A 15,129-nucleotide genomic window follows, 5' to 3' on the forward strand; every position below is an offset into this window, starting at 1 on the left:
GAACATATCGGGGCATTCATAATGTCCCCATCCCTGTAATACTTTGTACGAAAAACCATGCCACCAACGAATTCGGGGTTCGTATCATTCTCCACACCTGTTTAGCCACTAAAGCTTTATTAAAGTGCTTAAGGTTTCGAAACCCCTCTCTCTTTCATCTTTGGGGTGACATGTGATATCCCATTTCTTCCAATGCGATCATTTTTTTTCCTCTTTATCTCTCCACCAGAAATTTGCGCAGAGGCGATGGATGTCATCACATATGGACTCTGGCAGTTTAAAGCACTGCATCGCATAGGTAGGGACCGATTGAATGACAACCTTAACAAGAATCTCATTTGCGCCTCCAGAGAATTCCTGTTGATTCCAAAGAGCCAATTTTTTCTGAATTTTCTATGTGAAGTAGTTAAATTGAAACCTCTTTTGTCAGATAGAGAAGGCTAGGACTCCTAAATATTTTTTAATTCCATCGCTACACCTAACCCCGAGAGTTTGCATAGTAGCCAGCTCGTGATTCTTCCTAGTGTTCGGGCTGAAGGAAATAGAGGACTTACCAAAATTGATGGACTGTCCAGATGCACGCTCATAGTTATAGATGATTTCTTTGATAGCCGCAGCTTCATCCCCATTAGCTTGAAAGAAAATCAAATTCTAGTCAACAAAGAAAATATGATAAATGCTCAGTTGCCTCGGTATAATCGGCATACCATAGATACGGTTCTTTTGCTCAAAACAATCGAATAGAGATAAGAAAACCTCGGACACAGATCAAAAACAAGAACGGGGAGTGAGGGTCTCCTTGCCTCAACCCTCTAGACGGCCTCAACTCGCCATACACAGCTCAGTTTAGAAGAAAGGAAAAAGAGACGGAATGCACACAATACAAAATGCATTATCAATATGCAAAGTCTCTCTGGAAACCTAAGTTTCCAAAGCATCGCCTCCAAATAGTCCCACTCCACTCTGTCATATATTTTCCTCATGTCAAGCTTTAAGGTCGCATACCCAACATCACCATGTTTTCTACCTCTCAACCAGTGCTAACACTCAAAGCTGATCAAAATATTGTTAGTGATCAATTGACCTTTAATGAACGCGTTTTGAGTTTGATCAATAATTTTCCCAAGCACCACACGCATCCTGTTAATAATCACCTTCGAAACAATTTTCTACGTGGTGTTACACATACTCAAACAGAGCAATCCAGACCTCCTCGGCCGAGTAAGGTCTGTCCAGGTCAAAATCTAAAGGGCTAATTCTCACGTCAATATGCTCAACCACAATCAAAATATCCTCCTTTGTTGCTTTACTTGATGAGAACATCTCCTGGAAGTAGTCCATAATGATCTCCGCTTTGTCCGATTCTTCCTCTTTCCATGTCCCCATCTTATCCCGCAGCTTATCAATAGTGTTATTCTTCCGGTGCTTAGAGCTTTAGCATGGAAAACCCCCGTATTCCAGTCACCATTAGCCAGCCAGATAACATGAGCTCGCTGTTTCCAGTAGTTAACTTCAACCTCCACAACCCGTTTAATTTGGTTGGATTCGAGATAATATCAACTATTTCCATTTTTCATAATTATTTTAAGACCATGATTCTTTTCATATTTCAACTATTTCTTCTTAACTCACTTAATTGACCTCCACTTTCAACTTTTTTTTTTTTTTTTTTACTTTCTATTTTATTAGGGTGTGTTCTCCTTGATGGAAAATGGTGAAAAATATATATTTTCATCCATTTTTCACCATTTTCACATGTTATGTAGATAGGCCTACCCCCTCCTGTTAGTAAGAAGCAAGGGCTTACAATTCAGCAGTGCCAGCCAAGATTACAAATCCAATGATATCAAACCATAATTTTCCTCGGGCAGGATGGAAAAAAATTCGAACAATTATTTTTCCCTCTTTTCACTCCAAATCATGATAATATTATCATGGGATTGATGTGATAATATTTTCCTTGGGGTATTGATGTGATAAATTATGTTTTCCACCTTGAAGAGCATGAGATAAAAAAGATGAGAAGGATAATTTTTTTTCATCTTTTCCTATCCCTCATTTTCTCATGATAAATTTACAACCAAATAAAACGCACCCTTAATCTTAATGATACCATATGTAAAATTAATTATTCTCTTCGTCGCAATTTAATAGGCTACATTTCCTTATTTCAACGTCTCCATTTCCTAAAATGAAAGTTAATACATAGCAAATATTCCCACATGACTCATTATTTACATCATATGTCACTGTGACACACATAATTATTTCTCTTTTCATTTAAAAAGAATATCTTCATTTCTATCTTTTACTTTTTTGACTAATATATCCTCAAAAAAAATTAATTTATCTCTCTTGTTTTATTATAAACTATTTATTTCTCAAAATTCGTGCTCAGTCCATATGACCTATTAAATTGGGACGGAGGAATATATAACTTACAATTTTATTTGTGTGTATAAAGAATATATGTACACCATTTTAAATAACACTACATAAAAGCATAATGAAAATTTTCAACTGTGATTCTACTTTAAAATTTGTATATAATGAAATTTATTTTTCTAATATTACATCATCTCACAAATCAATATAAGATTTATAATTAATTTTTATAAAATTAAATTATAGAAAAGAAAATTTGTCAATATGTATAAATACAAATAATAAACATTAAATTATAAAAAAAATATTTTTTTAATTATATTAACAGAATAACGATTTACATAGGAATAAATATGATTTATGTATTATTAACTTTTTAAATAATTAAAACATAGTTTAATAGGAAAAAATAGAACGTACATTCTTAAACATGCACATAATAAACATTAAAAGCTTAAAATTATATCTCATACTTTAAAATTAAGAAAAGGATTAAAAGTTCAAGAATTGCGGTGATATAGAGCTCCAAAAATAGAAAAACATAAGCAGAAAATGGTTGTTATTATATTATGAATATGAACTATACATACTATTTTTTTTTTCTACAATAACAAAGTTTAGTGTAATTTATTGATTTTTTAAATATTTTCAGCAATTTTTCAATAAATACAAAATTTAATTGTCAAACATCTAAGCCAGAAAAAAAAAAGTAGAAACAAAAAACTGAAAAATATAAAAAGCTGAGGTAGCATATAATAGGATAAGAAAATAAGTTGAAATGACAATATAGAAAAGAAGAAAGGTGAATTAGCAAGGTAGGTATATAAAAAAATTAGTAGTCGCAAAAAGGCAAAACAAAAATAATTTTAGATGGTCAAAAGTGAATTAATGCTTTAAATCATACATATAGTGATATACAATGAATGTAATTTTGTAACACCCCGCCCATTTATATTAAGTTTAGAATTTATTTTAAACTTAGATTTAAGATGATTCACGCCGGATTGAGAAAATGAATTTATTTTAATTCCAGCAAAGATGATTTACAAAAATATATTTGTAAATTTAGTTATTAAATTTATATGCATTGCATATTTATTTAAATTAGCATTCAAGTATTTTTCACGAGATATTTATTTAGCGAATACTGAGCGGTTGTTACAGTTTTCATAATACAACCCGGAAGATTTTTTTTATTATTTTATTTTTTTTCCATCCTCCACCTTTCCTCCCACTACACCCACTACCCACTACACCCACTACCCACTACACCTACTCCTACACAACAATACATTCGTCCACTCCTCTCTGTCTGCCATATCTCAATTATATTAAACCCAAAGAAATCCAGTGCAGAGGTAAGTTTTGAGCTTTGTATTCCCTCATTTCTTTCCATTATTCATCCCACAAGTATTGAGAAACCAATATGGCAGCTCTCTTCCATTACTTCGATCAGAGGGGTACTAGTAGCAAATCCAGCAACTACACCTTTCAATTTCAGTAACACAAATCAAAGGTTTCATCTATGAATTTCCTCCGTTCATTTACACTTGCTCATACTTAGAACACTTTAATTGCAGTACCACAAACATTTTCAGACTTCAAATTCATGATAAGCAATACACAAACCTTTTCATCTACATAGGTATACATATCGATTATGCTTATATGAAATCACTCAGAATTTATATATGTACATACGCATATTTTGAGTATAACTATTTTTTTTACAAGAGATTGAATGAGTATAAAAACCTACTGGAATAAGAGAGAAGAAAGAGGGAGTCTTGAGTTTTGATTTTGCTTGTCTAGCCTGAGTGTTTTGGGGCATCTGAGTGGGGAGTCGGTCCGGTGGTGATGGCAGAGAGAAGTGAGGCGTCGGGTCGGGCAGTCTAGTGAGCCGAGAGAGAGAAACCCGAGGGAGGCGGCGGATCTGCTGCGAGGACGCCGGAGGCGGTGGCGCTCCGCGGCGGTTGCGCCTGCTGCGCCTTGTGCCGTCAGTTGAGAGAGAAGAGGGAGAGAAGGCTGAGCGGGGCTGCTGGCGACGCTGGGTGCGTGCGTCTGTGTGTGAGGCGGCGGTACGGCTGGTGTCGTGTCCGGTGAGTGTCGTGTGTTGAGGGCCGAGAGAGAGAGACGAGTTGAGGGAGAGGAGAGTCAAGGGTCGGCGACGGTGGCTCCGGCTGCTGCTGTCGCCGAGAGAGAGACCGAGGGAGGCGGCGGCGCTCGTCGTCGCCAAGGGGGATTCAAGGGAGCTGGTGGCAGCGGCTTGTCGGCGCTGCTCCTCCGGCGAGCTCCACGGTGGACGGCTGTTACCAGCCGAAGAGAGAGAGATCAGAGGGAGATGGGAGATTGCCGGCAGCTATTGTCGCCGGAGAAGGGGGCGCGGCCGCGGCTTGGCGGCGGCAGGGGGAGACCGAGGGGGGGCGTGAATCTGAGAGAGAGAGGGAGACGAGCAGGGGGGGATGAGTGAATGAAAAGTGAGTGTTTGTGCGTGTGTTGCGGCTGATGGGGGGGATGAAGGCTAGGTGTTGGGCTAGGGTGAGGGTTGGGCTTTGGGGATGGGTTTGAATTTTCGAATTGGGCTTGAATTGGGCCGATTTTAATTGAGTATTGGGCCGAGTATTTGGGCCGATTTTTTTTATGAGTGATGGGCTCCAATTTTTAAATAGATTTGGGCTGCGATTTTTAAAAGCTTGGGCCGATTTTTAATTTTATTTAGCTGGGCCCGATTTATTTTATTCAGTCTGGGTCATTCCTATTTTATTGAGTTGGGCCTCATCTTTTAAATTTATATGGGCTATTATTTATTTAAGCATGAGCTCTATTTCATCTATTTAAATGACTTCCCTATTTTATTTAATTAGACTATTAATTAGTTTGATTAATTATTTTTAAAGACTTTGGATTGCCTTCAATTAATTAAATTGGGCTTTCTTATTTTTTAATTAATTGAACTATTATTAGTTTGATTAATTTATTTAAAGGAGAATTTTCATAATAATATCATATTATTATTATGTGCATATTTTAAGTGATTACTTATTATATGCTAAGCATGACATGCATTTGCATATGTATTTTTGCAAATAAAAGTACTCATGATTTAAATTGGTTTTCATTAAATCCAATTTTCAAAAGAAAGTTGAGTAAGAATATTGTTGGTGTTCTTAACTCAAGAGAAATGTTTTCAATTATTTATTTATTAAATTTTGAAAACCCGGCTAAGTGAATCATAGAATATTAAACACTACACCATGACGTAAGATTAGCTTCACGAGACCTATTAAGAATAGAATTTCTTGTAGGCTTCGTGACCAGGGGGATTAGCGCTGCTTTCCCAAGACAGATTTATATGTGATTATGATCTTCAGGCTTTGCCTAACCAGGTGGGCTTACTTTCCAAATGTACAAAGTATGATTGAGTTATTAAGCTCTAAATGTTTCAATAAATTGCAAATTGTTTATTTAATGTAATGAAAACTGTTTATCCAATAAAATGTTTATGTGCACTCTGCTCTGTTTAAGGCTCGCGCAGTTAATCAATTGAGGTTCTCTTATGACCTAATACGTTGTTTGAGAATTGTGTACACTTGTTAGTTGACTCGGTGGGTTGATCTCCATCGGGCTCTAACCAGAGGCGTTATAAGGGTGCTCGGCTGGATGTGTTCCGGAGCATGAGAAATATCAGGCCTGCCTGGGTAGCGTCCCGAGGTCAAAGTAAACTTGTCTGGGTTACGCCCTCAGTTCAAGTAAGCGGGAGACAGAGATCCGTCGGTGGCTAGAGGTCCGGGATCACAGCGAGTAACAGAAAGGGAGTGTGACATGTGCGCACAAATGAAAGAAAATATTTTAACATGCTTAGAAGTTATTTCATTTTAAAACCTTCTAAGTCATGTCAAGTATAATTGGATAAACTGTCTTTATTAAGATATAAAATGTTTCAGAAAATGCATGCCCACTAAGTACATTAGTACTTAGCCCAAAAATACTTTCAAATGTTTTCAGGTTGGCTGGCCGGTGCTGACGGGACGGAGCTGAGACTAGCAATAAATTCCTATGTTAGACTTCCGCTGTAGCAATTACTCATTTCAGTCTTTTGTTTTCCCAACTTAAGATCTTCATGTTAAATTTCAAATGATATACCTAACCGAGCATAGACTCTTCACTACTTAATTTATGCCAATGAATGTCAGTTGTCAGAAGCATGAAACAAAACTTGTGATCCAAAAGGGCATAGCCCGACTTTCTATCCTATTTCGGGTTTTTACAAGGTTGTTCCTTGTTTATTTCTATGAATTATTCACACCTTGATTATATTTATTCATTCAAGAATTGGGGTGTGACAGAATGGTATCAGAGCATGAGTTTCCTTTCATGTTTCTGATAACCATAAGCTTTTCAATGTCGAGTCTAGAATAGTACCTCTAGACTTCTGAGAATGTCAGTAAACCTCAGCTCGCCGTCACACTACCGCAACAAAGGTACGATAATAGTTTCAAAAATATACATATATGTATTTAAGATGTTATGAATGTTTCCAATAAAAAGTGTGCGCTTCAATGAATGATGCTATGTGAATTGCTTATCGCTTTCCATATGTTATAAGTTATGAATTGCTAATCGCTTTCATATTGTTATCATGGGTCTCCGACTCATATAACCAAGCTCAGTATCGTGTTTGGGACAACCCGAGCCCTTAACGATAAGATAAGTAAGTATCGTGTTTGGGACAACCCGAGCCCTTAACGATAAGATAAGTAAGTATCGTGTTTGGGACTACCCGAGCCCTTAACGATAAGATGAGTTAAAGTCATGTTTAGGACTATTGAGCCTTTCACGAATACCAGATGAATGGTCGAGTTAGATTCTTTGAATCTTCCCGGCAATTGAAAAGTTTTATGTGGCATTTAATGTCAACATGTTTCAAGTTTCAAAGAAAATGAACGAATAAGAAAGCTTTATGTTGTCGTTTTAGGCTAGCTGCCTATACGATTAGAATGGTGGATCCTCTTGCAAACTGTTTGAGTACCACCCAAGAATGTTTTGAGAATGTTAATCGTGATAGCACCGCTTGATCGATTTAAGTAAAGACTGGTAAGATAGCAATGTTTAACATAGATATGTTACAACATAGAGGCAATGCCTTAAGACTAAGGATTCACTTGAGCTATTTCAATAGCGGTGAGATTAAGTTTTTCACATAAGAACTTATGTTGCTTATGATTATGATGTTAGTCGTGATAGCTTGGCTAGAACGACATATAATGGACTTTCATAGTATCAGTAACTTATGATGAAGTACTTATTAGTAAGTGTTTTAAGTTCGAAGTTTGACCAGAGCCTTACATGAATTAGAAGTTGACATGATTGGGGGCGAAACTCCCATTTGACTGAGTGATTTGTTTTGTTGGGTCTGGCCAGCCCACATGACTAAGATCTCGGTGATTGTCAATTAAGATTTTTGATCTCGAAGTAGAGCATCATCAAAATATTTAGAGACTCGCACTATATAGTTGTCACAATAGAATATCATATTATCATAATAAGTATAGTAGCGATTAGAATTACTCAGTTTGTCATTAGTTTTCAACCATTAGAACGATGCACTAAGTATCAAGCTGTCTTTTGGTAATCAAAGCGATTTTTGAAACGCCACCACAATGGAAACTTAGAAACCCCCATTTAATAACCATTTGGAAATGGGAAAATGAGTTTACAGGGCAGAAGGAGTGCCATTAATCCTCGAAGTGAAAGTTACGAAGACGATGAGAAAAGTTTGATGTTAGAATTCCCTAGTCAATCTGAGAAGATCACTTAGGATGAAGGAAACAATTAAGGAAGTTCAACAGATTTGAGAGTACAAAGATATTTTTCCCAATGAATTATCAAATTTTCACCAGACCTAGTTTCATGCAACATAGTATGTCATTATGGGGAGCACTAATTAAAGATGTCAAAGAAAAGATGATACACTAAGGATGTGTATTGATTATAAGAAGTTGAAGCAAGCTCATAAGAATAGATATCCTCTTCCGAGGATAGACGACCTGTTAAATCAGTTGAGAGGAGCCGGTGTGTTTTTCAAGATTGACCTAAGATCTGATTACCACCAACTCAGGATGAAAATAGAAGACATTCCAAAGACAGCGTTTCGAACGCGTTATGGACTTTACGAGTTCACAGTGATGCCCTTAGATTTAACGAATGCCCCAGCAGTTTTCATGGACCTAATGAACAGAGTTTTCCATCAGTATCTCGATAGTTTTGTCTTAGTGTTTATCGACGACATCCTCGTATACTCTAAAACCGAAGAACAACATGAAGAGCACTTACGCATCGTACTCAAAACCCTGCGCAATGAGAAATGGTTTACCAAATTCAACAAGTGTGAATTTTGGTTAAAGAAAGTTATGTTTCTCGGTCACATAGTGTCGACTGAAAGAATCTAAGTAGCCCCGCCAAGGTCGAAGCAGTCAAGGAATAGAAGGCACCATCAAATGTCAATGAGATTAGAAGTTTTATCGGTCCAGCAGGTTACAATATAAGGTTCATCGAAAGATTCTCGAGATTGGCTAGGCCAATGACTCGACTTTTAAGAAAATGGACTAAGTATGTTTGGTCCGAAGCTTGTAAACAAAGTTTTAAGTAGCTCAAAACTAGGTTGACTACTGCACCAGTGTTAGCAATACCAGGAGAGAATGAAGAATTTGAGGTGTACACTGAAGCCTCGAAACTAGGATTGGGTTACGTGTTGATGCAAAATCAGAAAGTGATAGCATACACGTCTCGTAAATTGAAGCCCCATGAGCTGAACTACCCGACTCATGATTTAGAACTAGCAGCCGTTGTGCACGCGCTGAAGATTTGGAGACACTATCTCTATGGAGTTAAGTGTAAGATCTTTACAGATCATAAGAGTTTAAAGTACTTTTTCGAGCAAAAAGGATTTAAACATGAGACAACGAAGATTGCTCGAATTAGTAAAGGATTACGATTGCACCATTAGTTACCATCCAGGAAAAGCGAATGTAGTAGCTGACGCCCTGAGTCGAAAGACGAAAGCTAAGTTAGGGTATTTCATTACCCAACATAAGGAGCTGATTCGTGAGTTCGCCTCACTCAGTTTAGAGATTGTTTATTCCCCAGATTCAGTATCGGGTTATGTAGCTGCACTGACAGCTAAACCTGATTTGAGAGAAAGAATTGTGCAAAGCACAAAGAGAAGATTGGTTCTTGGAGAAGATGCGTCTCGCGGCAAGAACGAATGAAACGAAAGGATTCACTGAAGCAAATGATAACGCACTGATGGTTGGTGAAAGATTGTGTGTGCCACACAAAGAAGAATTAAAGAACGAGATTATGAGCAAGGCTCATGATACTCCTTACACTGCACATCCAGGCAGTACAAAGATGCACCAGGATTTAAAGAAAATTTTCTGGTGGAAATAAATGAAAAGAGATATAGCGTCATCGTGGACCGATTATCAAAGTCAGCGCACTTTCTACCAATTCAAATGACATTTGGATTGGAGAAACTTGCAAAGTTATATGTCAAAGAGATAGTACGCCTTTACGGTGTACCTGTATCTATCACGTCAGATCGTGACACCAGATTCACATCGCGTTTCTGGAAAAGTTTAAAAGAAGCCATGGGCACTCAGCTGAACTTCAGCACAGCGTACCACCCTCAGACTGACGGGCAGTCAGAAAGAACGATTCAGATTCTAAAATTTTCGTTGCGAACAATTATCGCAGACAAAGGTAGAAGATAGGAGGATTTGTTACCTCTCGTAAAATTTGCTTATAACAATAGTTATCAAGCAACATTTGGAACAATCCAGATGAGGCCTTGTATGGCCGAAAATATAGTTCACCACTTTACTAAGATGAAGTGGGTGAAAGAAAGCTGTTAGGTCCTGAACTGGTCCAACAGATGGTTGAGAAGGTCGACCACATCAAGCAAAGAATCAAAGAAGCTCGAGATAGACAAAAGTCTTACGCCGATAAACGCCGATCGGAGTTAGAATTTAATGTTGGGGGATCGAGTTTTCCTCAAAGTCTCTCCCTCAAAGGGAGTTATACGTTTCAGAAAGTTATATAGGACCTTTTGAGATCCTAGATAAGATAGGCCCTGTAGCCTATAGGTTGGCATTGCCGCCCAGTATTGGAGACATATACAATGTGTTTCATGTCTCTCAGTTAAGAAAGTATGTGTTTAATCCAAAGCATTTGATTAAGCCATATAAAGTAGTCCTAGTCAGGACTTAAGTTATGAAAAAAAAAATCAGTCCAGATACTTGATCGCAAGGTTCAAGTTTTATGAGACAATAATTTTGTTCTCATCATGAAGTGGAACCATCACAGGATGGAAAAGGCCACAAAAGAGATTAATGAAATGAAAGACTAGTATCACAAGCTAGAATACCAGATATGCAATTTCGGGGACGAAATTTTTTTTTAGGAGGGAGGGATGTAACACCCCGCCCATTTATATTAAGTTTAGAATTTATTTTAAACTTAGATTTAAGATGATTCACGCCGGATTGAGAAAATGAATTTATTTTAATTCCAGCAAAGATGATTTACAAAAATATATTTGTAAATTTAGTTATTAAATTTATATGCATTGCATATTTATTTAAATTAGCATTCAAGTATTTTTCACGAGATATTTATTTAGCGAATACTGAGCGGTTGTTACAGTTTTCATAATACAACCCGGAAGATTTTTTTTATTATTTTATTTTTTTTCCATCCTCCACCTTTCCTCCCACTACACCCACTACCCACTACACCCACTACCCACTACACCTACTCCTACACAACAATACATTCGTCCACTCCTCTCTGTCTGCCATATCTCAATTATATTAAACCCAAAGAAATCCAGTGCAGAGGTAAGTTTTGAGCTTTGTATTCCCTCATTTCTTTCCATTATTCATCCCACAAGTATTGAGAAACCAATATGGCAGCTCTCTTCCATTACTTCGATCAGAGGGGTACTAGTAGCAAATCCAGCAACTACACCTTTCAATTTCAGTAACACAAATCAAAGGTTTCATCTATGAATTTCCTCCGTTCATTTACACTTGCTCATACTTAGAACACTTTAATTGCAGTACCACAAACATTTTCAGACTTCAAATTCATGATAAGCAATACACAAACCTTTTCATCTACATAGGTATACATATCGATTATGCTTATATGAAATCACTCAGAATTTATATATGTACATACGCATATTTTGAGTATAACTATTTTTTTTACAAGAGATTGAATGAGTATAAAAACCTACTGGAATAAGAGAGAAGAAAGAGGGAGTCTTGAGTTTTGATTTTGCTTGTCTAGCCTGAGTGTTTTGGGGCATCTGAGTGGGGAGTCGGTCCGGTGGTGATGGCAGAGAGAAGTGAGGCGTCGGGTCGGGCAGTCTAGTGAGCCGAGAGAGAGAAACCCGAGGGAGGCGGCGGATCTGCTGCGAGGACGCCGGAGGCGGTGGCGCTCCGCGGCGGTTGCGCCTGCTGCGCCTTGTGCCGTCAGTTGAGAGAGAAGAGGGAGAGAAGGCTGAGCGGGGCTGCTGGCGACGCTGGGTGCGTGCGTCTGTGTGTGAGGCGGCGGTACGGCTGGTGTCGTGTCCGGTGAGTGTCGTGTGTTGAGGGCCGAGAGAGAGAGACGAGTTGAGGGAGAGGAGAGTCAAGGGTCGGCGACGGTGGCTCCGGCTGCTGCTGTCGCCGAGAGAGAGACCGAGGGAGGCGGCGGCGCTCGTCGTCGCCAAGGGGGATTCAAGGGAGCTGGTGGCAGCGGCTTGTCGGCGCTGCTCCTCCGGCGAGCTCCACGGTGGACGGCTGTTACCAGCCGAAGAGAGAGAGATCAGAGGGAGATGGGAGATTGCCGGCAGCTATTGTCGCCGGAGAAGGGGGCGCGGCCGCGGCTTGGCGGCGGCAGGGGGAGACCGAGGGGGGGCGTGAATCTGAGAGAGAGAGGGAGACGAGCAGGGGGGGATGAGTGAATGAAAAGTGAGTGTTTGTGCGTGTGTTGCGGCTGATGGGGGGGATGAAGGCTAGGTGTTGGGCTAGGGTGAGGGTTGGGCTTTGGGGATGGGTTTGAATTTTCGAATTGGGCTTGAATTGGGCCGATTTTAATTGAGTATTGGGCCGAGTATTTGGGCCGATTTTTTTTATGAGTGATGGGCTCCAATTTTTAAATAGATTTGGGCTGCGATTTTTAAAAGCTTGGGCCGATTTTTAATTTTATTTAGCTGGGCCCGATTTATTTTATTCAGTCTGGGTCATTCCTATTTTATTGAGTTGGGCCTCATCTTTTAAATTTATATGGGCTATTATTTATTTAAGCATGAGCTCTATTTCATCTATTTAAATGACTTCCCTATTTTATTTAATTAGACTATTAATTAGTTTGATTAATTATTTTTAAAGACTTTGGATTGCCTTCAATTAATTAAATTGGGCTTTCTTATTTTTTAATTAATTGAACTATTATTAGTTTGATTAATTTATTTAAAGGAGAATTTTCATAATAATATCATATTATTATTATGTGCATATTTTAAGTGATTACTTATTATATGCTAAGCATGACATGCATTTGCATATGTATTTTTGCAAATAAAAGTACTCATGATTTAAATTGGTTTTCATTAAATCCAATTTTCAAAAGAAAGTTGAGTAAGAATATTGTTGGTGTTCTTAACTCAAGAGAAATGTTTTCAATTATTTATTTATTAAATTTTGAAAACCCGGCTAAGTGAATCATAGAATATTAAACACTACACCATGACGTAAGATTAGCTTCACGAGACCTATTAAGAATAGAATTTCTTGTAGGCTTCGTGACCAGGGGGATTAGCGCTGCTTTCCCAAGACAGATTTATATGTGATTATGATCTTCAGGCTTTGCCTAACCAGGTGGGCTTACTTTCCAAATGTACAAAGTATGATTGAGTTATTAAGCTCTAAATGTTTCAATAAATTGCAAATTGTTTATTTAATGTAATGAAAACTGTTTATCCAATAAAATGTTTATGTGCACTCTGCTCTGTTTAAGGCTCGCGCAGTTAATCAATTGAGGTTCTCTTATGACCTAATACGTTGTTTGAGAATTGTGTACACTTGTTAGTTGACTCGGTGGGTTGATCTCCATCGGGCTCTAACCAGAGGCGTTATAAGGGTGCTCGGCTGGATGTGTTCCGGAGCATGAGAAATATCAGGCCTGCCTGGGTAGCGTCCCGAGGTCAAAGTAAACTTGTCTGGGTTACGCCCTCAGTTCAAGTAAGCGGGAGACAGAGATCCGTCGGTGGCTAGAGGTCCGGGATCACAGCGAGTAACAGAAAGGGAGTGTGACATGTGCGCACAAATGAAAGAAAATATTTTAACATGCTTAGAAGTTATTTCATTTTAAAACCTTCTAAGTCATGTCAAGTATAATTGGATAAACTGTCTTTATTAAGATATAAAATGTTTCAGAAAATGCATGCCCACTAAGTACATTAGTACTTAGCCCAAAAATACTTTCAAATGTTTTCAGGTTGGCTGGCCGGTGCTGACGGGACGGAGCTGAGACTAGCAATAAATTCCTATGTTAGACTTCCGCTGTAGCAATTACTCATTTCAGTCTTTTGTTTTCCCAACTTAAGATCTTCATGTTAAATTTCAAATGATATACCTAACCGAGCATAGACTCTTCACTACTTAATTTATGCCAATGAATGTCAGTTGTCAGAAGCATGAAACAAAACTTGTGATCCAAAAGGGCATAGCCCGACTTTCTATCCTATTTCGGGTTTTTACAAGGTTGTTCCTTGTTTATTTCTATGAATTATTCACACCTTGATTATATTTATTCATTCAAGAATTGGGGTGTGACAAATTTATACTAAAAATAACCAAACGAGATTCATATGAATTAATGCTTTAAATCATACATATAGTGATATACAATGAATGTAATTTATACTAAAAATAACCAAACGAGATGCATAACATATGAGTAACACTAGTCTCACAAGGGTATTCGGTTGTTCGAGATTGAATTATTTTGAAATCAGTCAAAATCTAAAACTAATTTTATCATGGAGAATAAGTTGAGATTCATAAGTGAAGACTAATTATGTGTGCCATTATTTCAAAATTAAATATCAAATCGTATTTACCTAATTAAATATGATATCATAAAATTAATTTAACCTAATCCTATTTAATCCCTAAAATCGAACGGTCCAATGTATTGACAATTGCAACGATTAAGTGAAAAAAAAAATGGAAACAGTTAGCCAATTAGTTTTGTGCATATACATTATACAACGTCGAGTTCAATAAATTATATATGTACAATTGTACAATACATTATAAAACACTCCATATTTAAAAAGAATATATCTCAACAAACCGCTTTTAATGTAATATAGACTGTTATTAATGGTGTGGCCCAAACAACTTTGTTATTCTCCCAATATATTCAATAATCACCAACCAACGGCTTAAAAGATCACTAAATAATTCTAGTTCACAAATGGTCAATTATCTAAAATAATCAAAATGCAAATCGTGTAAATGTGGCGAGGTTATTTTTTTCTTTCTTTCTAATGTTTCAAAAATTAAACAATTTAAACGAGATGATGTCAGCTGAAAATTTCCAGATCTTGAGTGATGTAATAATTTTGTGGAAAATCCAATCTTGAATTCGCACTTGTCTTTTCCTCTAAACACATACTCACTCTATTCACAA

The 15,129-nt window shown here is 37.6% G+C and overlaps 2 long non-coding RNA genes across 2 annotated transcripts; both read left to right on the forward strand.

The window, feature by feature from the left end:
* The first annotated feature begins 3,709 nt into the window (after positions 1 to 3,709).
* LOC130997242 (uncharacterized) lies at positions 3,710 to 6,650 on the forward strand. The gene is made up of 3 exons (XR_009093021.1): positions 3,710 to 3,901; positions 5,691 to 5,771; positions 6,391 to 6,650. It is a non-coding gene; the product is annotated as an uncharacterized LOC130997242 (long non-coding RNA).
* Positions 6,651 to 11,248: 4,598 nt separating this feature from the next.
* On the forward strand, positions 11,249 to 14,189 carry LOC130997243 (uncharacterized). The gene is made up of 3 exons (XR_009093022.1): positions 11,249 to 11,440; positions 13,230 to 13,310; positions 13,930 to 14,189. It is a non-coding gene; the product is annotated as an uncharacterized LOC130997243 (long non-coding RNA).
* Positions 14,190 to 15,129: the final 940 nt, after the last annotated feature.

This window comes from Salvia miltiorrhiza, chromosome 8 (assembly GCF_028751815.1).
Source record: "Salvia miltiorrhiza cultivar Shanhuang (shh) chromosome 8, IMPLAD_Smil_shh, whole genome shotgun sequence".
NCBI lineage: Eukaryota > Viridiplantae > Streptophyta > Magnoliopsida > Lamiales > Lamiaceae > Salvia > Salvia miltiorrhiza.